The sequence below is a fragment of the Kogia breviceps genome, chromosome 7 (assembly GCF_026419965.1).
Source record: "Kogia breviceps isolate mKogBre1 chromosome 7, mKogBre1 haplotype 1, whole genome shotgun sequence".
In the NCBI taxonomy this organism is placed as follows: Eukaryota; Metazoa; Chordata; class Mammalia; order Artiodactyla; family Physeteridae; genus Kogia; species Kogia breviceps.
In genome coordinates, this window is record NC_081316.1 from 114,382,603 (window position 1) to 114,408,288 (window position 25,686).

The window sequence follows — 25,686 nt, forward strand, 5'->3', positions numbered from 1 at the left end:
TCTGATCTCTCATGGCCTTTTATCTGTATTCTTGTATTAGCATTGACTTCTTTTCGTATAACTTGTTTGTCCACTAGACTTGATGCTTATTGAGGGGGCTTGTTTTGTTCACCTTTTGTTCCCCAGCAGAGTAGATATTTTTTAAAAGTTAATGAAGTTAAGAAGATGTGGCACATATATACAATGGAATATTACTCAGCCATAAAAAGAAATGAAACTGAGTTATTTGTAATGAGGTGGATAGACCTGGAGTCTGTCATACAGAGTGAAGTAAGTCAGAAGGACAAAAACAAATACCATATACTAACACACATATATGGACTCTAAGAAAAAAAAATGTCATGAAGAGATTAGTGGTAGGACGGGAATAAAACACAGACTTACTAGAGCATGGACTTGAGGATATGGGGAGGGGGAAGGGTAAGCTGTGACGAAGTGAGAGAGTGGCAGGGACGTGTATATACACTGCCAAATGTAAATTAGATAGCTAGTGGGAAGCTGCTGCATAGCACAGGGAGATCACCTCTGTGCTTTGTGACCACCTAGAGGGGTGGGATAGGGAGGGTGGGAGAGAGGGAGACGCAAGAGGGAAGAGATATGGGAACATGTGTATATGTATAACTGATTCACTTGGTTGTAAAGGAGAAACTAACACACTATTGTAAAACAGTTATACTCCAATAAAGATGTTAAAATAAAATAAAATAAAATAAAAGTTAATGAATTAATCAGTGACTTGAGTGAACAAATGATCTCTCAATGGATTAGTGTTTTAGGTTAATTTGAACAGTGGAGCCATTGTCTGATTGAAGTTAAAACTAAAAATGCAGGGGATCCTGAGTGCCCGGGTGGGTTCACAGGGACCTATGACTGATGAGGTGTGGTTCTTTCACAGCGTGTCCTTTCAAGGGGGCAATGGAGAGATGCTCAGGGCGTTAGACAGGAGGGATGGATGGCCTGACCATGGGGCTCGGGAAAGACACAGAAGTCAGGAGGAAATCTGGGGAAATGTCACCTGCTTTGGGCATAGCAAACACAAATGTGTGAAGTGGTGAAGCTACAAAACAGGTGTCGATAAGGTCCAAATGAACACGTTTGGGACCAGTACAGGAGTTCGAAGAGGGGGTGATCCTGTGGGACTGGACCAACTGGAGAAGAAAATGCTTCTGATTAGAGGCCCAGTTACTTCTTTGACCACATCTATTGCCAGGACAACACATGCCCTGCACTGGCTTCAGTCCAACCAAATTGGCCTCCTTGCTGTTTCTCAACACTCATTGTGTTCCTACCTCAGGGCCTTTGCACCTGCTGCTCCCTCTGCCTGGGATGTTTTTCCCTGGATGACTAACAGACTCCCTCATTTCATTCTGATTTCTGCTCAGATGTCAGGCCACTGGACCATTAGGCCTATAATAATACCCTCCAGGTATTCTCTAACCTTCAGCCAGCATTATGTTTATTCATAGTACTAAGTGTTAATCTGCATATTATTATTTATTTATTAATAAATATATATATTTATAAATATATATATAATAAACAATATATTATATATTTATTTTTATATATTTATATATTATTATTTGTCTACCTCCTTATTGAATGTAAGTTACACGAGGAAGGGGATTTTTTTTTCCTATTTTATTCACTGCTCTATATTCAGTGCCCCAAACAGTGCATGGCACATAGTAGGTACTCAACAAATAATTGAGGAATGAATAAATGGATGAGTAAATGGATGCCGTCTGTTTTGAGCTGGCCTTGAAACGTGGACAGGTAAGTCGTAGAAGAAGTGAGTGTGGAGCCAGCTACCGAGTGTAGACAGAAGAGGCTGCAAACCCGGGGACCTGGCAGGCCCTACTAATCTCCTCTCAAGGCGGATGACGGGGTCAGGACCTCTTCCTCCAAGGCTTGCAGGCATCACGGAGGGCAGAAGATATACATTCGGCCTGCTCCTTCCGCTACGGCAGACATGTTAGAAAAGATCATTGCAAAATACCAAGTGCCATGGAAACACTTAATACCTGGGACTGGTGCTCCCATGAAGCTCAAGGCTTTTTGCTCTGGCTCCAGTGAACAGCCAGCAGTTCTGAAGTGTGTGCAAAGCACTTGGTTTCTTGGACCCCAAATCACAATCTTCAGTACACAATGATTCAGTGCCTTCTGTCGGAGCGTCTCAAAGCATGTCACCCACAGTTACACTGCCCACGGGCTTGCGAGGAGGTGGCACCAGGCAGCAGGAGCTCCATCCTGTTTGGTTTTGACTGATATGTTTTTGGAAGGTTGTCTGCCCTTTTCTGCTATGACAGATCCAGTTATCCTTTCACTTCAGCCTATTGGCTCTGCCCTCCAATACCAAAGCCTGCTCCTCACCCAGTCATTCTGGAGGTTCACAGCCCTACAGGACGGGGAAGGAGGTACTGGATGCAACTGGTGGTGACACTGGCCCTTGCATTGCCAGCTGGAGGGCCAGCATGGCCTCCTCCCTGGCAGCATCCAGGTGGGGGTGGAGGGAGGAGGTGGGCCAGGGAGACGCGCTGCTCCTGTGCGGGGCTTTGTGGGGTCCACACACGCTGACTCCACTTCCCAGCCAGGCTGTGTTTCTCTCAGTCGGGGCGGCAGGAGTGCTGGTGGTAGTGGTGGGCGTACACAGGAGTAAGTGATGCCATGGGACGCCACCAACAGGAGCCACTCAGAACAGTGGTGAGTCATATTGGCCTCTCCCATCTCTCCCTGAGCAAGGAAGGAAGGAAGGAAGGAAGGAAGAAGGGAGGGAAAGAAGGAAGGAAGGAAGGAAGAAGGGAGGGAGGGAGGGAGGGAGGAAGGAAGGAAGAAGGGAGGGAGGGAAAGAAGGAAGGAAGGAAGGAAGAAGGGAGGGAGGGAAAGAAGGAAGGAAGGAAGGAAGAAGGGAGGGAGGGAAAGAAGGAAGGAAGGAAGGAAGAAGGGAGGGAGGGAGGGAGAGAGGAAGGAAGGAAGGAAGAAGGGAGGGAGAGAGGAAGGAAGGAAGGAAGGAGGGAGGGAGGGAGGAAGGAAGGAGGGAGAGAGGAAGGAAGGAAGGAAGGAGGGAGGGAGGGAAGGAAAGAGGGAAGGAAGGAAGACACCTTCACAGAGGTTCTGCTCTCAGAAATCAGAAATCTCCAAGTATTTCAGCCTTTCCCCATTATCTGTTATGGTGACTCCTCTGTTCTTTTGCTTTGAGGGTTTGAGAGTGAGCAAACCTGTTGCCTGTCATGAAGATAGTTTAGAGTTCCAGAATGGGTAAATCCCTCCTCCTCCATACCTGTTCTAAGCACCCCTGGACCGTTTCCGCAATCCTCACGGGGCTGGGCAGCTGTACAGCCACAGGGTTCAGCACAGGTGCTTTAACACTGCTCCCTGACTTGGTTTGGTCCTGGACTAGGTTACATTTTTTCACGGCACTGGCCTCTGTCCCTCTCCGGGTCTGTTCTGCACTTAGCCCGGATCAGAGGAGGTGGGAGGTGGACTCAGGGGACAGTGGCATCAGGTGCAGGGGCCCCAGGCTCCTCCTGTGAGACTGACAGGCCAGGAGCCTCACGCCAGGGGCCACAGGGCACACTCACCAGCGGCTCAGAGGCAGGCACCTTTGTAACTCCTGTCATTACCTTGCTTTTCTTATTAGAGGCCAAAGGTCAGAGGAGGAGAGAGGAAAGACTGGGAGGCCTGGGATGCAGCGAGAGCGTCCTGGGAGATGGCTGAAGAGGCGCGGGTGGGTCGCTTCTCTGGCTTGGTCCTTGGGGCCCTCGTTCTGCTCCTGCGCTCCCTTCCTTTACCCCCAGGCCGGCGCCTTTCAGCCTGGAAGCAGCCCCGCTGCCCTGCCCCCGCCTCCCTCTCTACCTGCTCGGAACCCCATCTCCTGCTATTCCTTTTGATGACTTCTCCTTAGTTGCCACGAAGAAGTGCTCGTATCAGCAAACAGATGGCGGCTGAGGCATGTAGCATAAAATATATTTATCAAGGCAAACAGCTGTAGCCCATTTCATTCCGCAGATTTCTATTAAAAGTTCTCCAGAGCTACAAGGCGCTGGGAGGCGGCAATCGGAAGGCGGCCCGGGGCGCGCTTTGTGCGCCTCTGCCCCCCATCCCTTCTCCGCGGGGCCGAGGAGACCGCGGCCGGTCGCCCCTATTCTTCTGCGCCCGTTTCGGTTAAGGCGCCACCATCGCGGCGGCAGCCTCGCCTCTCCCGTCTCTCCGGGGTGGGGGTGGGGGCGCTTCCGAGGCACGCCACCTTCCAGGCAGCGGGAGGGACCGTGGTGACTTGGCGACGGCGCCAGCACCTGCGCTGGGAGGGCAGCGTGGCGGCCCTGGGCACCTTGCCGTCCCGGAGGGGCGCCGCTGTGCCGGGAGCCTTTCTGTTCCTGTCTGCAGTCGTCGTCACGCTCTCTTTCGCACTGTGCTTCATGGGGTTTTTTTTTTTTTTGGTTAGTTTTCCCTGATGGCCAGGACGCCGCTGTGGCTCCCCCTTCACTGTGGTTTGCAGGAGCACTGGTCTCGAGTTGGGAGAGCTGGGATCTATTCCAGACGCTGCCCTTAGCTTGCCTTGAACGTGGGCAATCCATTTCATTTGCCTGGGCTCTTTGTTTCCTCTTAGGCGGGTGGGATCGGATTCAAGGAGCAAGCTCAAGTGCCTTTAGGGACTAGGCAGGTCATTCAGCTGTGAGATGGCCAGGGGGAGACAGCGCCAAGGTGCCTAGCGTGCGAAAGGCATTCCCCAACAAAAGCACCCCAACGTGGTGGCGGCATGTTTGCCCCAGGGCCTCTGGCTTGAGAGCCCCCTAGACTCGGTGTTTGTCAGCCTTCCAGCAAGCCCTAATATTCTGTAATGACTGCTACAGAATAACTATGTAGGATAATGCTGAACGCCATAGAGGGCAAATGGACATCGATAGCATGAGCTGTAAGAAAACTGCTACACTTTGCACTTTTATTTTAATAGGCTTAATTTTCTTAGAGCAGTTTGAAGTTCACAGCAAAATTGAGGGGAAGGTACAGAGAGCTGCGCAGACCCCCTGCCCCTCTATCAACATCCCCAGCAGATGGTACATTTGTTACAATCGATGAACCTACACTGCCACATCATTATCACCTAGAGTTCAGAGTTTACTTTAGGTTCACTCTTGGTGTTGGACATTCTATGGGTTTGCACAAATGCATAACGACAAGTATCCACCGTTATACTATTGTACGGGGAATCGTTTCACTGCCCTAAAATTCCCCGGGGCTCTGCCTATTCATCTCTTGGGCTCATCCCTTTTGCATTTTTAAAAAAGGGAAGGGGAGTAAGTAACTGGAGACCTTGGCTCTTCTCCCTGTCACTGTGGGGACCACCCATCATGCTGAGGAATCGTGTGGTTTAGGGGCTCAAAAATAGGGATCATGGAGGCAGACTGTCTGGGTTCAAAGCCTGGCTCTGCTCCTTAATAGCCGTTTGACCTCTGACAAGTTATTTAACTATATACCTCCATTATACCTTCAGCAGGTTATTTAAAGATACCTCCCATCTCAATTTCCTCAACTAAAAAATGTCGATCAAAGTAGCACCTATTCGTGGAGCTGTGTGAGGATAAAATTGGTCCATCTGAGTAATTCACCTGGAATTATGCCTGATGTAGAGTAAGTGCTCAATTCATGCTAATTGTTATTTACGGAGATGACTTTCCAGCTTTGTTGTATTGGCACAAAACAGGACAAGCATGCAAGGAGTGTTTTTGTGGAGCGAATACTTACCAATAGCTTGTGACTGTGACAAAGCTTAGCTCCTCCAGCAAACAGATCATCTTATGGCTTTTGCTTCCAGTCAAGACATCAAACTGAATTCCTCCCATGTATGATACACTTTTACAGGCATCATCCAGTTAAATGTCTTGAAGGGAAAGAGGCAAGTAGTGCCTTCCTTATTTTACAAAGGCAGAAGCACAAAGGTTCAAAGAGGTTACATAATTTGTGCCAAGCCACCCAGCTAGCAAGTGTTAGCGTCAGGATCTGAGTCCAGAATATTGAATTCCCTTGACAGTGAGCTCTCCACTTTACAGGACTGCTTTTCTATACGCCAGCTAGTTGTTTGTGATTGTGGCTAATTAACATTGTCCATTATATCCTGGTTATAGCCAGGAGAGCTCTGTTGATTTGCAGGGTTTCTCAAACTTGCTCCAAACATGATTTCAGGTGCTTATTCATAACCTTGATTTCTGCATCCCAATCCAAGCCTATGAAACAAGATTCCCAGAGGAGGGTCCCCCTGATCTGTGTATTTAACCAGCACCCCCGCTGAGGCTCGTGATCAGGATACTTTGAGAAACAAACGTTGGGCCAGAGGATTCTGCTGAGTCCCCATCCGTCAGCTTTGCACCTGGTCTGATATTGGACTGACTGTCTGGGAATATATAATAAGGTCATGAATGGTAGGCAGAAGGGCATGTCTACCTGGAGGGACGAGGAGAATAAGCAAAGCAAAGTCTAGGGTTTATTGATTCAGTTCGCCAAATAGGTATTGAGTTCTTATTTATGAGCAAGGTATCTTGGTATGTCCTGCATATTGGGTCAGGAATGTCCTTATGGAAAACAAAAGAGCCAGTTATCAGAGATGCAGAGCATGTAGTGATTTAAAACAAGGGATGCAGTCCCTTGCCTGACCTACTTCCAAGGGAAGGTACTGACACCAGGTGAGGATGTTATATCTCTATGTCTGTTAGATTATGTCCAATCAAGCATTGCAATTAGCCTTAAGCTATTTTTTTGGTCAGTGAGTCTTTGGGAATATGCACAGGGCGATGTGCCAGGAGCTAGGTGTGCAGAGGGAGGGCTGTGCCAGCCTCAAGGAGCCTTCAGTTCAGAGGTGAGGACACAGTTGGAATATGTCATTGCAACATGTAATTCAGGACAATTATGATTCCGTAATTACAGCACTACAGGTAATGGCCAGTCCTCTTCAGTTAATGGCATATTGATACTTTGAGAGGCACCGTAATCTCCACACTCACAGTTACCCAACCACTCGCGCTCTCCTGCTTCTGCCCTTTTGCTCACACCGTTTTTATTGGGCAACTATGCCCTCCTTCTCGGGCTCCACCCATGAAAATTCTACCAGTGTTTCGAGGCTCAAGTTCAATCCCACCAAAACAAAATGATTTCGATTATTTTTGAGCAAGGCATGACCTGCCCATCCACTGAAACACCCAGTGGTTCCTCTCTCATGGTCCTATGTCCCGCCCTCCAGACTGTTTTCTGTGCTCTAAACTTCTAGAAGCCTGGAGCTGGTCTTACTTCATTTCTGATGCTAAACAGGCTTTGTAAAAAATGCATGCATTAATCGTAAGATGAATCAGTCCCAAAGCACGTGGAAAGCTCTGTTCAACTTCTTTTACTATCAAATATACACCTTAAATCTCAACCCATGCAGAAGTATCCTAAGGAAGTAATCAGAGGTTCATACCAAGTCAAGGCTGTTAATTGCAGCAATATTTACATAGGGAGAGCAACACAACTGGAAATAACATAGATATTCAAAAGAAAGTGTTCAATACATTATAGTACATCCGTTAAAAGTGATGTTCCTAAAAAGTATGATATAGGGCTTCCCTGGTGGCGCAGTGGTTGAGAATCCGCCTGCCGATGCGGGGGACACGGGTTCGTGCCCCGGTCCTGGAAGATCCCACATGCCGCGGAGAGGCTGGGCCCGTGAGCCATGGCCGCTGAGCCTGCGCGTCCGGAGCCTGCGCTCTGCAACGGGAGAGGCCACTGCAGTGAGAGGCCCGCGTAGCACAAAAAAAAAAAACCAAAAAAAACAAACCTAAAAAGTATGATATAGAAAAATGCTCAAGAAATTCTAATACGGTATTAAAAATGCTGAGTTACAAAAGTATTTATATTTTATGATCCCACATGTGCATGAATATACACAACTGCTGTGAAGGCTGGAAGGAAAGGCATTAACAGGGTTCATCACTGACTGATCAAATTACCTACGAATTTCCCCTCTGTTATACTTCTCTGTTGCCCAGTTTTGTGCAAGAACAGTATTATTTCATGATTAAAAAACATGTTTTTCATGTCAGTGCAACTGAAAACACATCCCATTGAATTTATGGTGACTGCAAACTGGGACAGCCCATTCACCCTGGGACAGAGCCCAGAATACACACAGGGGGGAGCTTTGCAGCTTGCCCTGCCCCAGGCTAGGCAAGAGGGCATCACTTGCTTCTATTTCTCATGGGCCGGGTTGCCTGTTATTTCCATATGGATTGCTTCATTATCTGCTGCTCATTCAGCCTTCAGGGCAGATACACACCACCTCCCCGTTCTTTATTTATTAAGGAATGGATGGAGAAAGGGAGGAGGAAGAGAGAGAGAGAGAGGGAGAGAGAGAGAGAGAGAACCAACATCTTTCCCCTCATAGGACTGCAATAAAGGAGCATATGTATCAACGAAAAAAATTCCTTGGCAACAAAAGCTTTTTAATTGAACACAGTCTCTTCAGCCAATTTATGTAAATTCGATCCCAATTTTGGGCATCTATTTTGAGCACAGAGAGAAGTGGTATGAATCTTGCCCTAAAACTGTGCTCAACAGCAGGGGTGATGCCATATGGATGTCACGTTATGGGAGCCTGTCACCTGCTAACCGAGATGAGAAATTACAGGTTATAATCGCCTTCCCGCTGCCTGAGCAGCCCTGGTGGGTGGGGAGTGCTTGGGGCGTCAGGGTTTGGTGTGACAACCTAACACTTGCCTGGGGCTTTGTAGCCACAGGTGTCTGGGAAGTTGCAGGGTGAAGGCTAAGGGCGGCAGCGGTCTCTGCATGGGGGGAAATGCTTACTTCTACGCCCAAAGGAGCTGGATTTCCTTCTCCTCAGCTTGTGGGAATCTGGCTTATCCTGTAAAACTATTACCAGTTGAGAGTCAATGGGTGGCCCTTCGGTGGTTAGACCGACCTTGAGCAATTGCCTCCCCTGGAAGTTGGGAATTGGGAGGAGAAGAACCATGTCCCTATTAGTGGAGAAGATGGGGAAAGAGATCCAGGAGACCTGTGGACCTCTCCCAGCAGCCTCATCCGCGGGGAGCTCAGCACAGACAGCCCCTCCCTCAGTGTCTTAGGTGAAGGATGAGTTTTGTCATGGGGTCCTGGGATCTGCAGGAGGCTGGCTGCCAGCCAGATAACAGAATAGGGGAGGGAGAAAATGCAGGTTGCCTGGCTCTAGTCTACAGGTAGCTTCTAATAAATCTGGAGAGTCTCTCCGGAAAGGCGTGTATCACAGATAATTGTTAAATACGATGCAGGAAGAAAATGAAGTGGGCACGTTTTACATTTATGTTCTACGCATAACATTTTTCCCCAAAGTCACTCCAATTCTTAGGTTATAATCAGAGGTCAATTCAATTTCAGGTGTTTATTATTTCTCTCTCCTTGCTTTTTAAGTGGATTTAAAATCCTTATCGGCTACTTGAGTACACAGACGTTACCACCATTGATGTACTGACCTTGGGTGGTTTGAGTTGTAGGATTTATGAAGATGGTGGTATGACCACCTAGTCTAAAAATGTGAGCTTTCAGAGGACAGGCCTCTGTGAACCCAGTGCCCTGGCACCGAGTGGGTAGTAAAGGTCTTATTAAATGAATGGGTATTCAGTTTCCACTGGTACTGCTCACTTTTGCTTGGGAAAATAGAGCATACAAGAGGCCAGCGGGGCTGTCCTTGGGAAGCACTGGGTCCAATAGTTACAGCAATGGGCTAGAAGAAAAAGGTCACTTTGCCTAAATTCAACTGAAGATGCAAAGGCCGTTTCTTTCACCAAGATTCCTTAGTCTTCTCTTTATAAGATGGGAGTGCTATATCAAGTGATATATATCAAGTGATTGGTTAACTCAGTAATTCCAGACTCCAATGTGCTCACTGATCGTGTTTTTCCTTTGCTTGGCTGAAGAGTATTTGGGTTTTATGAGGAATAACATTTTCTATCTAAATAACTCCTCTGGCTCATGGCAGATATTGCCTATCCTCCCTCCCTTCCATCCTCCCTCCCTCCCTCCCTCCCTTCCTTCCTTCCTTCCTTCCTTCCTCCCTTTTACCATAACTACTTGTTGAACACTTATTGTGTTCTAGGCACCAAGATGTTTATTTCGGATAAAAGAAATGAATGAGGCATGCCTGACTTCAAGGAACTTATAGTCTAATGAAGAAAGCAAACAGCCATATCAATAGTTATGCTAGATTGATATGTTCATATGGACATTCGCAGGGCACTATGGAAATACAGAAATGAGATACTTAAGTCCAATTATCAGCTCCAAACAATAGTAAAAGAGGTTCAACGATGGCTTATAAGATTATCTCTGTGTGTGTGTGCATGTGTGTGTGTATGATGAGAGAGAAAAAAAGAATGGAGGAAAAATAGTAATTCATACAATACATTCTTTGTGTAATGTATCACTTGCTGGAGAAGCCATCTGTGATACTTCCTGCTTTCAAAGTTGTTTTGAGGAAAAACTGAGGAAATGTATGTAAAGTATTTATCACAATGCCTGGCTCATAAAAGTTCTCAAAAATAGTAGTCAAGGTAGTGGTCATAGTAGTAATACAATTATTTCTTATATACAGTTTAATTTAATGAACGTTTATAAATACCTGGTATGGGCTAGGTACTGTGTTAATCCCTAAAGAAACACATGGTCTAGTAAAGAATATGGACATACAAATAATTTATCAGACTATAGAATAATATGTGCAAAGAGAGAAATATGAAAAAGGTAGAGAAGTAGTAGAGGAAAGGGAATGCTTAAAATGATTGGGGTAGTCTGAAAAGGGTTTTAAAGGATGAATAGGAGTTCACCCTATGGACAAGAAGTAGGAGGTAAGGGCATGGCAGGTGAAGGCATTAATCAACATATTATATCGAAGAAATTTCCAGAGAGTAGATGAGAATAGTTTTTGAGGATGGAAAGCCTGTTAGCAATGGAATACTGTTTTTAACAAATTACTTGGCAGTAAGGAGCCACTGAATGCATATTTCTGTTTTCAGGCTCATCCATCTGCATTGTACATTTTCTAAATTTGTGTCCCCAACAGGGTTGTGAGCTCCTTGAATGAAGAGATGTTTCTTATTATTCTTTTTACTTCTAGTACCTAACATATACTATGTACTCAATATTTGTTGAATGGTTGATCAATTAAAATTAATTCCTAAAAGGAATCCCAGACTTTTCACTACATCTGCTTGGCATTTCACAGAGTTGGGTGCCCCTCCCAGGGTTATTCATTGAGTATGTTGAGTAGCTATTCTCCACGCCTGAAGAGAAGGGGGCAAGGCTGCGATGCTTTAGCTGCTCTGGGGAGACTGTCCATTTACTATCAGTTCATCATTTAATGAGGTTTTCTGGGGTACCAGAATGAGTTGATTAGAGGTGGCAGAGGGATCATTTTCTCAACGTTATTTTTGTTCTTGTTTCTTACAGATGAAGGACAATTTACTGAAAGTGTTGAGTTGGGGATTAATTCTAACTGGAATGGCTCTGTTAGAAAATGGATCTGGAGGCTTCGATGAAAGTTGGTTTTTCAGTGGGTAAATATGGGACCGAAACCAGATGGGATAGGCTTTTCGTCTTAGAGGCCGGCTTTGACAAATGGTACCCTGCAGAGCCCAAGGGGAGGTGCAGAGGGTGGGTCCCCTGCTCTGCTTCTCAGGCAGAGGTCAGTTTGGGTGACCTTTCTTACATACCACCTTGAAGAGCGGGAATTTGAGAGACTGCTCTTCCCACCTCATAGGGGAGCTTTCTGGGCTTTAGAGAAGGTCCCCAAGACAGCCCATGGATTCCTCCCATAGAGTCTAGGCATCCGGAGAGGAAGCAGGTCTTCATTACCCACTGTTAGATCTCCAGTCCTGGCTCAGTACCTGGTACAGAGTAGGTGCCCCCTAAGTATTCATTGGATTGAATGGATAAAACAGTGAACACTTGTAGCGAACTGACACTGTGCCAGACACTGTTTTCAGGGCTCTGAATGTACTAATTCATTTCATCTTCACAACACGCCTATGAGGTGGGTGCTATAAGTGCCAATGAGGTGATAGTAGATGAAGCCATCCGATCATGGTCTGAGTGATGGTGGTGGTGCCTGTGACCTGGGGCTTTCTCTTTGGGTGAATAAAGGACACCTGCGGTGGAGGTGACATCTTTACGGTTGCTCCCTGACTCAAACCACTTGGTAAGTAGAGTGCGTTATGTAACCCTCTAGGTGATCTGGGCCAGACAGGGAAAAGTTTATGACAGCCATTTACACAGCTGTAGCAGAAGCAGAGCAAGTCTCAGGCTCCCTGTTGCATGATCACATCGATGGTTAAACAGCCTCCTTTCCTGGAGAACGAAGCCTTCTCTGAGCTGAGCCCTGGGGCTGTGTGTGTTTAGGAGCCTCTAGGGAAGGCAGGTCACCCTAGACAGTTCATGCAAATACAGCTGCGATCCCCAGCAGAGAGAGGTCTCTTAGTAGCAACTGCTGTGCCAGCAGCCGATCAATCTCGAGTGTAGCTGATGGGAGGGTGTCAGTTCTATTAAGTGTCTCCTCCTCCAGGATAAGCTCTTCACTGGACTTGGGGGACAGAGACGGACTGCCCTCTGGGCAGGGGGCTGGGAGAAAATGCAGACTCTGGGTCTTGCACCTGCTTCCCTCTCCCCAGGAGACCTATGGAGCTCAGGGAGACTCGAACCATCGTTGTTTGGCACGAATGTTTTCTCCCTGTGGCTGATGTCACTACCATGACCTTACCTTGGGGGAGAGCAGAAATCTACTGACAGCTTTTGATGATCTAAACCCAAGGAGGGAAGCAGAGGTGTGTGTTATCCAAGAGTGGGCAACCCAAGACCAATGTTGACTTTGAGATGCATTAGCTGTTTTATTTCACATACATGGCACAGAAATTTAGACATGGATAGGACCATAGAGGTAATTTATTCCCAAATCCTTATTTTATAATGGAGAAAGGAAGGGTTAGGAAGGAGCTGATATGATGACGTTTCATTAGGTAGTAGCCGACTCCCAGTCCTTTGCTCATTGCATTAAAGTATAATGTTTTCCAGATATAAACAAACGTGTCTACAGCAAACTCATTCGGAGTCACTGCCCTAGATGATTAGGATGAAGATTTCCCGTATTCTTCAGCTGGAAGAACCCAGAAGTCTGCATTTCCCTTGTACAGGAAACGTAGTGAGCTGTGTTAAGGAGGGAGCTGGACCCTAAAGAATTGGGGACCCATGGAGGGGTTATTTATTTATTTATTTATTTTGCGGTAAGTGGGCCTCTCACTGTTGTGGCCTCTCCCGTTGCGGAGCACAGGCTCCGGACGCGCAGGCTCAGCGGCCATGGCTCACGGGCCCAGCCGCTCCGCGGCACGTGGGATCTTCCGGGACCTGGGCACGAACCCGCGTCCCCTGCATCGGCAGGCGGACTCTCAACCACTGCGCCACCAGGGAAGCCCCCCATGGAGATTTTTATGGACATCATCCCATTTGAGTTTCAGAAAGATCACTACCACAAGATTTCCGCAGGAATAGTCACAGCCTAACCACAAACCTGTTTCACATTACAGCTGAGCAAGAAGCCAAAATAATACACAGGCAGCTAATTAACTGCGTTTTCCAAATCCCCTTCCTAGATGTTTCTACCTGAGCCTCCCATTCCTTCCAGGTCACATCACAGACACTAAGCCCAGTCTGAGAACCACTCTAGAAGCCCCAGGTTGGAATGGGAAAGATCAGGAAGATGGGAAACTACATGGTGGACATTTATATCTCCACGGCTCTCCCTGCCGCTGGTTTAGGGAGCCTGAATGTACTGATTCACAGGTGAGGACGTCTCATATCTGGGCTCTCATCCATCCTGCCGGGGGACAGTCCCGTTGGCCTCCTTGCTGGAGGTACATCTGCATCTCTGCTTAATTGAATTCTCATGCTTTTAAAAATATATTTTTGTACTGTTGCCTGGAGGCATTCAGATAACGGGTGCATTTTAAGAAACCCAATAAGTAAATAACAGTGTTTCCTCCCCAGGAAATCCAGAGGGACTTAGAGTTCTATTGCAGCTTCGAAAACAATGATATCGGCAAGGGACCAGGGGATATTCACACGCTGACTCTTTAGGTGCTTCTCATCATTGTTCTCAGGTCAGTGGAGACTCAGCGGTCCCCAGACACTCCCAGGAGTTAGCTGGGAGTGAGCCTTGCCCGGGGCACAGCCTTTCTGCAGGCACCTGTGGGCTCACACGCTGGCAGCTAACCCCCTCTAGTGTTGATGGAAATGGATTATTTGCAGCTGTGAGAAGAGAACCTGCAGGCGCTCAGTGGGCTCGCTACCCCCGTGCTCCATCCCCTGTGTCTCAGGTCGCAGCAGTGAGACCTGAAGTCCAGGGTGCCTTCATTCTGTGCTCTGTGTTGGCTCTGCTACGCGCTTGCTAACGTGCCCCTGAGGCTTCCCTGCACTCGAGGGCTCCCTCTCCCCCCTTCAGGTGTCCTCATTCCTATCATCACATTGTGTCCACGCCGCTCTCTCTGTTCAGAATGCCCTCCCCATGACCACTCCGGTTCCTGAGTCCCAGGTTGAGTTTCACCTCTGCTTTGCTGCTTTGCCTGCCTCCCCCCACGATAAGTTCTTCCCTTGAAATCCTGCAGCATTCAACACACCGACGTCTTATGTTTGGGATATGCCACCTTGGGCTTTTGTTTAGCTGTTTACGGCTGCATAAACTCTTCGAGGCCGAGGGCGAGGGCGGGATGTTGACCTGTGTCCTGCGCGTAGCAGATGCCCCAGGCTTCTTTATCCCGCAGGGCCAACATCCTGCAGGAACCTTCCCTTAAACTCTTGGGATAGAAGCATCTTAGACAGAAAGTGGCCTCTCTGACCCACACCTGCCCCCAGCTTGGTGTCCCCTGTTACCACAAACCCAAATCTTCTCTGCAACTTTCCAGAAAATTCTGAGTGACCAGCATTATCAAACTTGGGGTGAACACTATGGCTTGACCTAAAGAATTCCAGCCTCGTCTCAAAACTGTTTTCAGTTGTGAGGAGCACGCAGCTAGAGTGACAGTAAAAGGGTGGTGACTGTCTTTTAAAATTTTTCTTTATTTAAAAAATTTTATTGGAGTAGAGTTGATTTACAATGTTGCGTTAGTTTCAGGTGTACAGCAAAGTAAATCAGCTACACATATATCCAGTCTTTTTTAGATTCTTTTACCATATAGGCCATTACAGAGTATTGGGTAGAGTTCCCTGTGCTACACAGTAGGTCCTCGCTGGTTATCTATCTTATATATAGGAGTGTGTGTATGTTCATCCCAAGCTCCTGATTTATTTCCCCTCCCCAGCGTTTCCCCTTTGGTAACCGAAAGTTTGTTTTTGATATCTGTAAGTCTGTTTCTGTTTTGTAAATAAGTTTATTTGTATCATTTTTAAAAAATTAGATTTCACATATGAGAGAGAGAGACAGAGGAATGGATAAAGAAGATGTGGTACATATGTACAATGGAATATTACTCAGCCATAAGAAAGAGTGAAATAATGCCATTTGCAGCAACATGGATGGACCTAGAGATTGTCATACTGAGTGAAATAAGTCAGAAAGAGAAAGGCTGGTGACTGTCTTTAGAGCTCTGTCACATGGTCATGCATTGTTTTATGCTGTATCCACCCACATTCCTTCTGAGAAATAAAACAAGGGAACAGTGATAACAGCATAGCTCTCGTTAGAGAGAAACCCTCCAGGCCTGGCACCTCGGTAGATGGTTTGGATCCATTACACAGATGTGCACCACGTGCTGACTGCATTTCAGGAGACAGCCTTGGGACTACAGAAGTCAAGAAACCGAGTTTGGAATTCCCCCGGCCATCACCAGTACTTACTGGAGCCTGAGCTTTCGCCCATTCTGTTTTGCTAATCAACAGAGGTTAATTCAAAGTCATAAGAGCAACTCTTTGAAGTGGAGGATTGTCTGAGGTGGAGATTATAGACTTGAGTTTCTAATGAGCCCTAATGGAGCCCGTCTTCTTGGTAAGACGTAGAGTGACTCTTCCAGAACTCTCCATTCAAACCTCTACGAAGCTGCCAGCCATAGCGATAGAAGCAGATCTAAACATGTTTCCTTGATACCTTTTGCCCAATAAATGCCCTCTCTCCCTCGCTCTCTCCTTCTGCCCAAGGCCTCTCCTCCACTTGAAACCCCTCTAATTCCTTCTTGCCAGATTTAACAATGTCCCTCTGGACCCGTCTCTCAGGGAACAGAAGTCAGTTAAGGGGACGGTGCAGTGTCCCACTGACTGCAGAACCTCCTCGGCTGAATCCCAGAGAAAGCTCAGCGGCTGATGGGAAAGTGATTTATAATCCCAAACACGGTTTCTTCCACTGTTGGTTCTGGTTCCTGCATCACAAATTGCTTTGCATATTAGCATTACATTGATGACATTCAAAACAGGTGCACCTGCCTATAGAACAGCTGCCGAGACCCACTGAAAGCTCCGAGCTGAGACCCCGGGTGCGTGAACCCTTCTTCTGATAAGCTTCAGAGCAGGTAAAATCATCATTAAAGGAAAATTGACTTGTAAGTACGTGCAGTCTAGTCATTGCATCTAACCACAAAGAAAAGCGAGGCAGCGGCGGCCGAGGGAATCTTCTTTAAAAATGTATTCAACAGAACAACAGAAAAGAAATTGCCATCTCAGGCGAGTGGCATGACACAGCTTTAAGAGGCCAAGACATCAGACTGTATTTGTATTCTCCTGGAATCCGGGGTCGTAGCCTGGAGCTGGTGCCTCGGAGGCAGCTTGGCTGGGAAGGCCAGGGAGAGGCAGGGCATGAGGTCCTCTGTAGAAAAATGGAGTAAGAACTTGGACTGGGAAGAAGCCCTGGGACATCAGACTTGGAGCCACTTAGCCAGCACTGGACCCCAAAGTGTCACCCCTCATGATGTTGGATCCTGAAGAGTCATTTTGGAGATTTCTTCCATTTAAAACAAAATGACCTAAACAAGTTCACAAAGCCACGCTGGAACTCAGAAGCAGGGTGAAACTCCAAGTGGTCCTGGGTGTGACTTCCCCATGCAATTCAGACTCCTACTTTAATCCCTGAGCTATCACTTACTGGGTACCTACAATATGCCAGGTGCCGAGGGCATAGCTTAATCCTCGCCAGGGTCACATTTGACGGTAGACATGTCATTTTACGAAGGAGCAAGCTAAGGATCCGACAGTTATCACCCGGCTCAAATCAGACAGCTTGAAAGAGGCAAAGTCAGGATTTGAACACAAACTGCCAACTCTCCAATCAAAGGGCTTAACTCTCTTTTTTTTTTTTTCCAGAATAACATGGAATGTATTTCAGAGCCGTAGCAAAGCAAGAAAACAGGGCATGGACAAATCCACCTGCAGCATAATCCCCTACCTCTTCTCTCCTGTATATAAACAGCAAAATGATACTGCAAAAATGATGGGAAAAAAAGTAGATGTTCTCTTACAACCAGATTTTTCCAATTTTAACAGCTTCGTTGAGGTATGATTGACAAATAGTAAAGGGGATGTGTGTGTAAAGCAACGTGTAAAACATAGGCGGGTGTGGTCGTCCTACAGTGAGTGCACCACCACAAAGTGGGTTCAGACCCAGTTGCTCAGCTATCCTCACACCTTCTTGGTTGCCTGCGCTGTCCTTGAGGAAAGGGACTGAAATGGGGAGGCCTGCAGAACTAAAGCGCCGGGGTCTGGGGACAGACACTGCGCTTCTCTCCCTCTCCTGTGATTCCTGCTGCCCTCCCGTCTTCCTTGGTGGACTGCAGGGTCTTCAAGGTGGGAGGTGCTGCAGGGTCACCTGGTCCAGGCCCTGTATTTCACAGATGAGGAAGCTAAGGTCCAGAGAGAGAAAGAGCATGGCAAACCAGCTCTGCTGACTTGAGGATGCATCTTTTATGACAGCCTCATAGGTCTACCCTGCAAAACTTTGCCCTGTTTCTTTCTTTGGTGGGTGTGGATGGTTGGGAGAAGGTGTCACTTCTCGTCAAGAGAAGAGGACCTGAGTGGGGCTCTGGGGTCCCCCAGCCTGGCCCTGGGAAGGATGGAGCACAGGCATCCTGGTAGAGGATGGGGTGGGGCCTCAGCAAGGTTCCCACAGGCAGGGAGAGCCTTGGAGGGACGGGTCTCAGGAAATGAAGAAGTCAGGGGCTCCCCGCAAAGTCGGGCACTGATAGAAAGGGGGAGAACCTAGCTCGAATGGTCAATACCCACTTTAAAGCCCACTAGCTGCACCAGGCTCTGGGCACTCTGCCTCCAGGCCAGTCAGACACAAAAATGTGCACTGCGGAGAGTCTCAAAGATGTTACCATGCATGCAAGAAGGCAAGACATCTGCACATAAGAAAGAAACGAACAGCACGTTGGTGGAGAGTACGTGGCATTGAGAAAGCTCTGAGCGACCACAGAGGGGAGGGGGTCTCCTAGGAGCTCCCTGTGGCCTGGGATCCCCGGGGCGGCATCATGGATGGGCGGGGCATAGGAAGATCTCCATGGGACCCCATGTGCATTCTAATGGTCAGAAAATGCGGCTGAGGGGGCCTGAGCTGGCGATCTCTCTGACACCACATTCCATAGTTGTCACCAGAGGAGTTCAGTGTTATCCCAGCTCCCGTTTCGACGGGGACCCTCCCCCATCGCTGTACAAGACTTGCACTGCATGCTGTGGTGTTGCTGGATCGATTTTCCACTCCTCCATGTCTCTGAGTCCCATCCTGATAGCCACATTGTACAAGGCTTTGGGGTTCAGAAGCCTCTCTAGCATCCATTACAATAGGATACACAGGCTTGTGTCAGTGTTATTATTACAAGAGTGCAAGAGGTTAAGGTCAGGTAGTACCCTGACTAGTAAAAGATGAAGCTGGCCTTAAACTCACGTCTCCTGGGCCCTGCATGAGACCATACCGTCCCTTTGCTCCGGTCCTCTGTGCTGATCACACCCTCCGTATCATGAGATCAGGTGGAACCCGAGTCAGGCTCTCAGGTGACAGACGAGTCTGGGATGGGGCCGGGGACCAAGCACATGCTTGCTTCCTCAGCGGCCCCCGCGCAAGCGCCTAGCAAAAGCCCACGGGACAGACGGTGTCACTGGGTAGCACAAAGGGTTTTAATCAAGGAGCTGAAGCACATTTGCTTTTCCAATAATCCCCACATTAATTAGTGTCATTTGAAAAATGGCCCGTTGCATACTTGCTTCTGCGGGAGCCTCGGCTGGCGACCTGGGAGGCTGAGAGGCAGCCTCATTCCTGCAGGCTGAGCCCGCCCTGCTCTAGTAAAAAATGTAATTTTGCTTCAAAACCTTGGGGAGGTCTCAAGGTCTCTCTGGTGGAGAGGAAAACAAAAAGAGAAGATAGTGTACAAGTTTCCTCCTCCCTGGTGCCTTGACCCCGTGGCGGTAATTACACAGATTAGAAGTCGGGTTTTAAAAAATCAGCTTTCTCGGGGCCCCGCCTCACTTCCACATAGCCGGCTGGGCTCGCGCCTGACAAACAGACGCAGGCTGGGGCCCCGCCTGGCTCACCCCTCTGGCCCCTCACGGTGGCAGCTCCTCCAGACTGAACACGTTCAGCCTCCGAGCCACCCTGGACTCTCTTCCTGACCCCTTCCCCAGGGGCTGAACGCAGCCTCTTGGGGACTTCTAAACGAGAAGAGCAAGATAGCAATTTGGGGTCTGGGGGAGCAGTTGTCACAAGCGTCCTCGCTGGAAATTAGGTCCTGTTATTGTTCTCATTTTAGAAACGAGGCAATTGAGTCCCAGAGAAGTTAAGGAATCTGCCCAAAGATGCACAGGTCCCCGTGGTGGGCTGAGATTAGACTGTGACTGGCCCCCTTTCAGGGTGCACTTATCTTCTCCCTTGTACCATTTCTGCTCCTTTTCTGACCCTACATGGATCCCCGCCGGGTCCTGAACCCTCATCATCCCGGCCTTCCCCTTTGACCTCCTACCTTGGCAGGAGTCAGCATTTTAAATCTTCCCCCTTCCGGTCTCTGGATATCACCCCCCTGAGGCCCTGCTAGAGGTTGACAGAGCGGAGCAGTGGCTGTCAAGCAGGGGTCCCCATCCCCCATCACTGGAAGCACAGTCGGGGGGTTAGGGGTGGCAGACTGTGTGGACAGAGGCTGACACATACACAGCACCACATCTCACTGCTTTCTACAATGTGATCGTGTCTATCTCTAGTAAGAGCAAACGTAAAAAAAAAATTGCAATAGGGCACCTGTGCATTAAGCTAGCCTGTATCATTAATGTGGGACCCCCTCCCAAAGAACATTTCCCTTTTGGCGGAGACCTTCTCCTTAATGAGTTAGGCCGAGTGGAAGTTTCATCTGTGAATTTCAGAGACTGTGGTGACTCGGGTAGTGTGCGATACTCATGGTTGCCGGAAGTCTGGGGGAATCCTGTAAATTTCCCCGTCCATCCTGGATGGGTGGACTGGGGGCTATGCAGGTGAACAGCTTTCTTCTCTGTCACAAGCTTGAGCCTCTGTTCCCTGTCCTCATGCTTTCTGGGGGGGCTCTGGGTACACATCTGGTTATCTCTCTCTCTCTCTCTCTCTCTCTCCTCTACCCCAAGCAACCTCCTATAGGCATCTGAGCTCTGCCTCTCCACCTTGTCAAACAAGAAAGTGGCACCCATGTAATTATGACATCCTGGGGGTAATTTTAACTATAAGTCATTATTCTAAAAAAAAAAACACAGTGCTATCCCCATTTTCCGGCACAAAGAGATGATTCTCACTAGCCTGAACTCACTGTCAAACATGCCAGGAGAAATAAAAAGGTGCTAATGCAACAGAGCCCAGAAATAGAAAATAAGATTAGAGGCAATGCTTGAGATTTCAGGCTGCAGTGGGTGGGAAAAATAGCATAGGGTTTAGTTACCGGCAGAACCGTCAGACGAAAAAAGCCTCCGAGGTCACTAAGACTGGAACCTTCATGAAGCCGAGTGGGTAAAATTAAAGGGTGTTTGGTGAGGACTTAACTTTTCCTGGAGGTTTGCTGTCTCTGAAGGGTCGTTGAGGCCGGCAGCGAGGCCATGCAGAGTCGCAGGCCCTGGGGTGGGGTGGCAGGATATTGGAATTCTTCTTTGTCATCGTCTCCTCGGTGAGTCCATTGAGTACGGGCGTGGGAAGAGAGCCTGCTCAGTGCCCAGCTGCTGCAGTGACCCTAAGTCATGTCCAGTGAGACAGCACGGAGCCTCCAGGGACCGGCTGCTCTGTGAACCAATCACAGCTCAGACGGAGCATGGAGGTGGGGTCAGGGGCAGGGGAAGGACCATATCGGGCCAGGGAGCCTTTGGAGGTTATGAGAGTTCGGAGGTCAGTCCAGGCACGCTGAGCAGAGCCCAGAGGATACAGGTGGAAACACACAAACAGGCCTGGCTTTCGGCAAAGCTGCGAAGCCGGCAATGGTAGCGTTCGGTGGCCTCTCACCACTGCCCTTAGGGGTCCTCGCCTAGCCCTCCTGCCCCTCCCTCACCTCATCCTGGCGGTGCCTTTGTATCAGCTGGTTGTCACAAGAAATCTAATACATAAATTCCCTTGATGTTGTTAAATGATTAGAATTTAAAAGTGTTAAACAGTTCTCCCAGGAATGATTATAGTTTTAGAGCAACCTTTGTCCCCCCTATTTTTTATTGTGATAAAATACATGGAACATAAAATTTAGCGTCTTAACCATTTTTTTAGTGTAGAATTCAGGGGCATTACGCACATTCATATTGCTGTGCGATCATCACCATCTTCCACGCACACAACTCTTTCCATCTTGAAACTCTGTACCTATTAAACAATAACTCCTGATTCCTCCCTCCTCCCAGCCCCTGGCAACCACCCTTCTACTTTCTGTCTCTATGCAACTGATGACTCTAGGTACCTCATATAAGTGGAATCTTATATGAGTCTTTCTGTGTCTGGCTTATTTCATCTAACATAATGTCCTCAAGTTTCATCCATGCTGTAGCATGTGTCAGAATTTCCTTCCTTTTTAAGTTTGAATAACACTCCATGGTGTGTATATACCACATTCTTTTTTTTTTTTTTTTTTTTTTTTTTTTTTTTTTGTGGTACGCGGGCCTCTCACTGTCGTGGCCTCTCCCGTTGCGGAGCACAGGCTCCGGACGCGCAGGCTCAGCGGCCATGGCTCACGGGCCCAGCCGCTCCGCGGCACATGGGATCCTCCCGGACCGGGGCACGAACCCGTGTCCCCTGCATCGGCAGGCGGACTCTCAACCACTGTGCCACCAGGGAAGCCCTATATACTACATTCTGAAGCTAAAAAGGACCTACAGTCCCAAAGGAATATGTTCTAAATGATGGGATGCAGGTGCTGTGCTTGCTCCCTGAGGAGCTGGCCTTTTCTCTAAACTCTGATCCAGAGCGTGGGGTCAGCAATGGGGCATTGGAGTCCCATCCTGACACGTGTGAGATGCTTGAAGGAACACGAGGAGTCAGGTTTGCCTGTGTCGTGGTGCAGCCCAGCTTGTTTTGGAGGCTCCGTGTTCTGGGACTTTCAGGGGGTTTGCGAGAGTCAAATCAATCAAAACAAGACTCTTCTCTGGCTCCTTCATCTGGGTGACAGTGAAGTTCCAGAAAGGATGAGCTTAGATTCTGCTCACTTGGAGAAGCAGAGATCTAGAGAGTCTGTGACGTCTCCAGGGTCACCACGTAGATGCCGGAAGGATTGAGCCTGTCGGAGCCGAAGACCACCAGTCCTACCCAGGTGACACGTGTTCTAGAATTTTAATAGTGTAAATGAAATAACGTCCTTCAAATGAAGAGCCAATGGTCTGGTTTTATTGATTCAAGCCTTTCAAACCCGGCACCCACAGATACGGCGTCCTAAGCCGTGCCACTCAAAATGTGATCCTGAACGGGCAGCACGGGCCTCACCTGGGAGAGTGAAAAATGCAGACTCCCAGGGCCCACCTCAGACTTGCATCTGGATTTCAATACGTCCTCCCGGTGATGTTTGCGTTAATGCCCCAGAAGTATCAGCCTAAAGCCCTGGATTAAACCTAAAGGAGATGGAGGCCAAGGTGGGGCCCCCTTGGGCCTCAGTTAACTTCTTCCCTGGAGAGGGAGTCATTGCCCCTGTGCTGCTTTTCTCCACTATGCTTAGAAGATCAAATGACACAATAAATGGAAAAGCGCTCAGCGGAGGACTGAGTGCATGGCAACCGTTGGGCACTGTTTGCTCGTTGGCAGCCGGCCCGTCCCTGCCCCTTTAGTCAGGGAGTCCTCCCCATCTCTCCAGCCAAATGAATCTGTTTCTCTGCTCTTGCCTCTATACCCTCTTTGAAGCAACATCAGTTTGGGTTCCTTTCATCCAAACTGCAAAGAGTATTTGAATTCACGTTATTGCCTTTAGTGAGATTCTCTTCTTTGCCTCCATTTTTTTTTTTTTTTTTTTGACACACATTTGCCGCGGTGCCTGGGACCTGGTGCAGAGAAGATTAGCGTGATGTTCAGCCACTGGCCATGGTTCTGAGGAGCAGAGCTTTCTGTTTATCTCTTAGAAGCAGACATTTGGATTTTATCCCAGGGGGAATTTATCAGGGTGCCCTGAATTCATTCATTCATTCATTCCCACATTCCTCCCTACTCTGTGCGCGCACACACACACACACACCCCTCCATGCCAGCCACGTTAATGTTTTTTGCTGCATATTTTCATATAGAGCCATTTTGGGATTGCCTGCAGCCTGGTTTTCTTCCCTCTAAAGCACATTCTTGGGCTGGGTTTCTTCAGCAGCAACAGCTTGGGTTGGCCCCTGTCCTTGCTCTCACGTCTATCCAATGCACGCAGATTTCTTCCAGTCCCCGCAGCTCTTTCATCTGGTCTGTATTCTCGGAGCAACATCAGTGTTTCCACTTTCTTTTATGCAGGTGCCCATGCTAGGGTGACTCGCAGTGTTCGGAGAAAGAGTCATTTCCCGTTTGTTCAAGGAGTTCATTTTTCTGTCTTTTTAAGCATGAATGCACGTGGGCAGGCAATTATATACACACAGCTCTCACCATGGGAACATTGTAAACTTGTGGTTGAGAGATTAATTGATACAGTGATTGATTCATATTTTTGTCGTCATGAATGGCTGCATATTTGGTGAGCAAGTGTGAGCATTCAGACACCTGTATTTATTCACATACGATCATTAATCCAGTGCGTGTTAAGCACTGATTGTGCAGAAGGCACAGGTAAGGGCTTGTGTGATAAACAACTGTTGTGTGTGTGAAGATATTGGCTTCAATTTCAAGGACTTCCTGTTTTCTAAAAGAAATGAGATGCTATCATGCAACTTTAATACAAAGTTGCAATTGACAGGGTCATGAAAAAAAAAAAACACAGATAAATGAGATCAGATGAACATTGCTTTCAGCTGAAGACCAGGGATGACTTCTAGGAGGAGATGGCATTTGAGTCAGAGATTTGCATCTGTGGAAATAGGCACAGCACCCCAGGCCAGGAACGAAGGCACAGAGATAGAAATGGCATTGTGCAGAGAACAGCAGGTGGTCCAGTCCGACTGAAACGCTCAGGGTAGGTGAAGGGATCAGTGGGTGATGTGGTCAATTTATGTTATATTGGAGGGGGGCTGTGGATGCAGATTAGGAAGCTGGTTTTTTTCTGCGTGTGTGTGTGTGTGTGTGTGTGTGTGGACTGAGTGAGTCAGGAGACATGGACGTTTCTTAGACGGGTAAGTAAGATGATCAGGGCACTGCTTTAGGAAGATCACTCTGGCAGGCATTTGTAAGTCAAATTAAAGATGTGGACGGGCTTCCCTGGTGGCGCAGTGGTTGAGAGTCCGCCTGCCGATGCAGGGGACGCGGGTTCGTGCCCCAGTCCGGGAAGATCCCACGTGCCGCGGAGCGGCTGGGCCCGTGAGCCACGGCCGCTGAGCCTGCGCGTCCGGAGCCTGTGCTCCGCAATGGGAGAGGCCACAGCAGTGAGAGGCACGCGTACCGCAAAAAAAAAACAAAACAAACAAACAAAAAAAACCAAAAAAACATGTGGGAGACTAGAGGTATGAAAGCAGTTAAGAGGCTATTACTGTAAGCCCGAAGGCAAGTGATGGGTGTCTGAATAGGGTGGTGGCAGAGGCAGGTAAAGGAAGTATCGAGGAGCCGACATTGACAAAGCTCAAAAAATGAATCAGCTGCAGAGGAAGAGGAAGGGGTACGATGAGGGTCTGGGCCCTGAGATGATGGAGGGTCTTGATCGACACAGCTGTACACAGAGAAGCTCATTTCTTTTTTGATGAAATATAGGAGAAAGGGTGAGTTTAGACTGGGATGTACTGACTTTAAAGTTCTGGTGGGAACATTCAAATGGAGGAGGTCACAAGCCACTGGACATTTGGAAGGGGTTCTTGGGATGGATTTCAGGACAGAATTTAAATTTGATAATCATATGTGTAGAGGTGATAATTGGAGGCTTATAAATGAAAGCAATTGCTATGAGAGAACATACAGAGAAAGGACTAAAGGGCTGGTGGAGGTAAATCTCTATATTCAGGAAGAAAGAAGAGAAAAAGAAAAACAAGCTGTACCCTAGCTATCATGAGTACATACACCGTTGAGGTTAAAATGAACATACATCCAGATTACCGGTACATTCGGTTCCACATAGTTGGAGGTAA

The 25,686-nt window shown here is 48.0% G+C and overlaps 2 long non-coding RNA genes across 3 annotated transcripts in view; both read left to right on the forward strand.

Moving 5' to 3' along the window:
• The first annotated feature begins 2,320 nt into the window (after nt 1–2,320).
• The window catches only part of LOC136794596 (uncharacterized), a 28,936-nt gene continuing 5,570 nt past the window's right edge, over nt 2,321–25,686 (forward strand). Inside the window, exons 1-3 of one of the 2 annotated variants that reach the window (XR_010841585.1) lie at nt 2,321–2,703; nt 3,200–3,258; nt 3,641–3,982. This is a non-coding gene — a long non-coding RNA (uncharacterized lncRNA). Of the gene's footprint in view, nt 2,704–3,199; nt 3,259–3,640; nt 3,983–25,686 lie in introns of those variants that run through there. The other variant, XR_010841586.1, reaches the window with a different exon arrangement.
• LOC136794597 (uncharacterized) lies at nt 13,329–16,882 on the forward strand. The gene is made up of 3 exons (XR_010841587.1): nt 13,329–13,848; nt 14,053–14,165; nt 15,459–16,882. It is a non-coding gene; the product is annotated as an uncharacterized lncRNA (long non-coding RNA).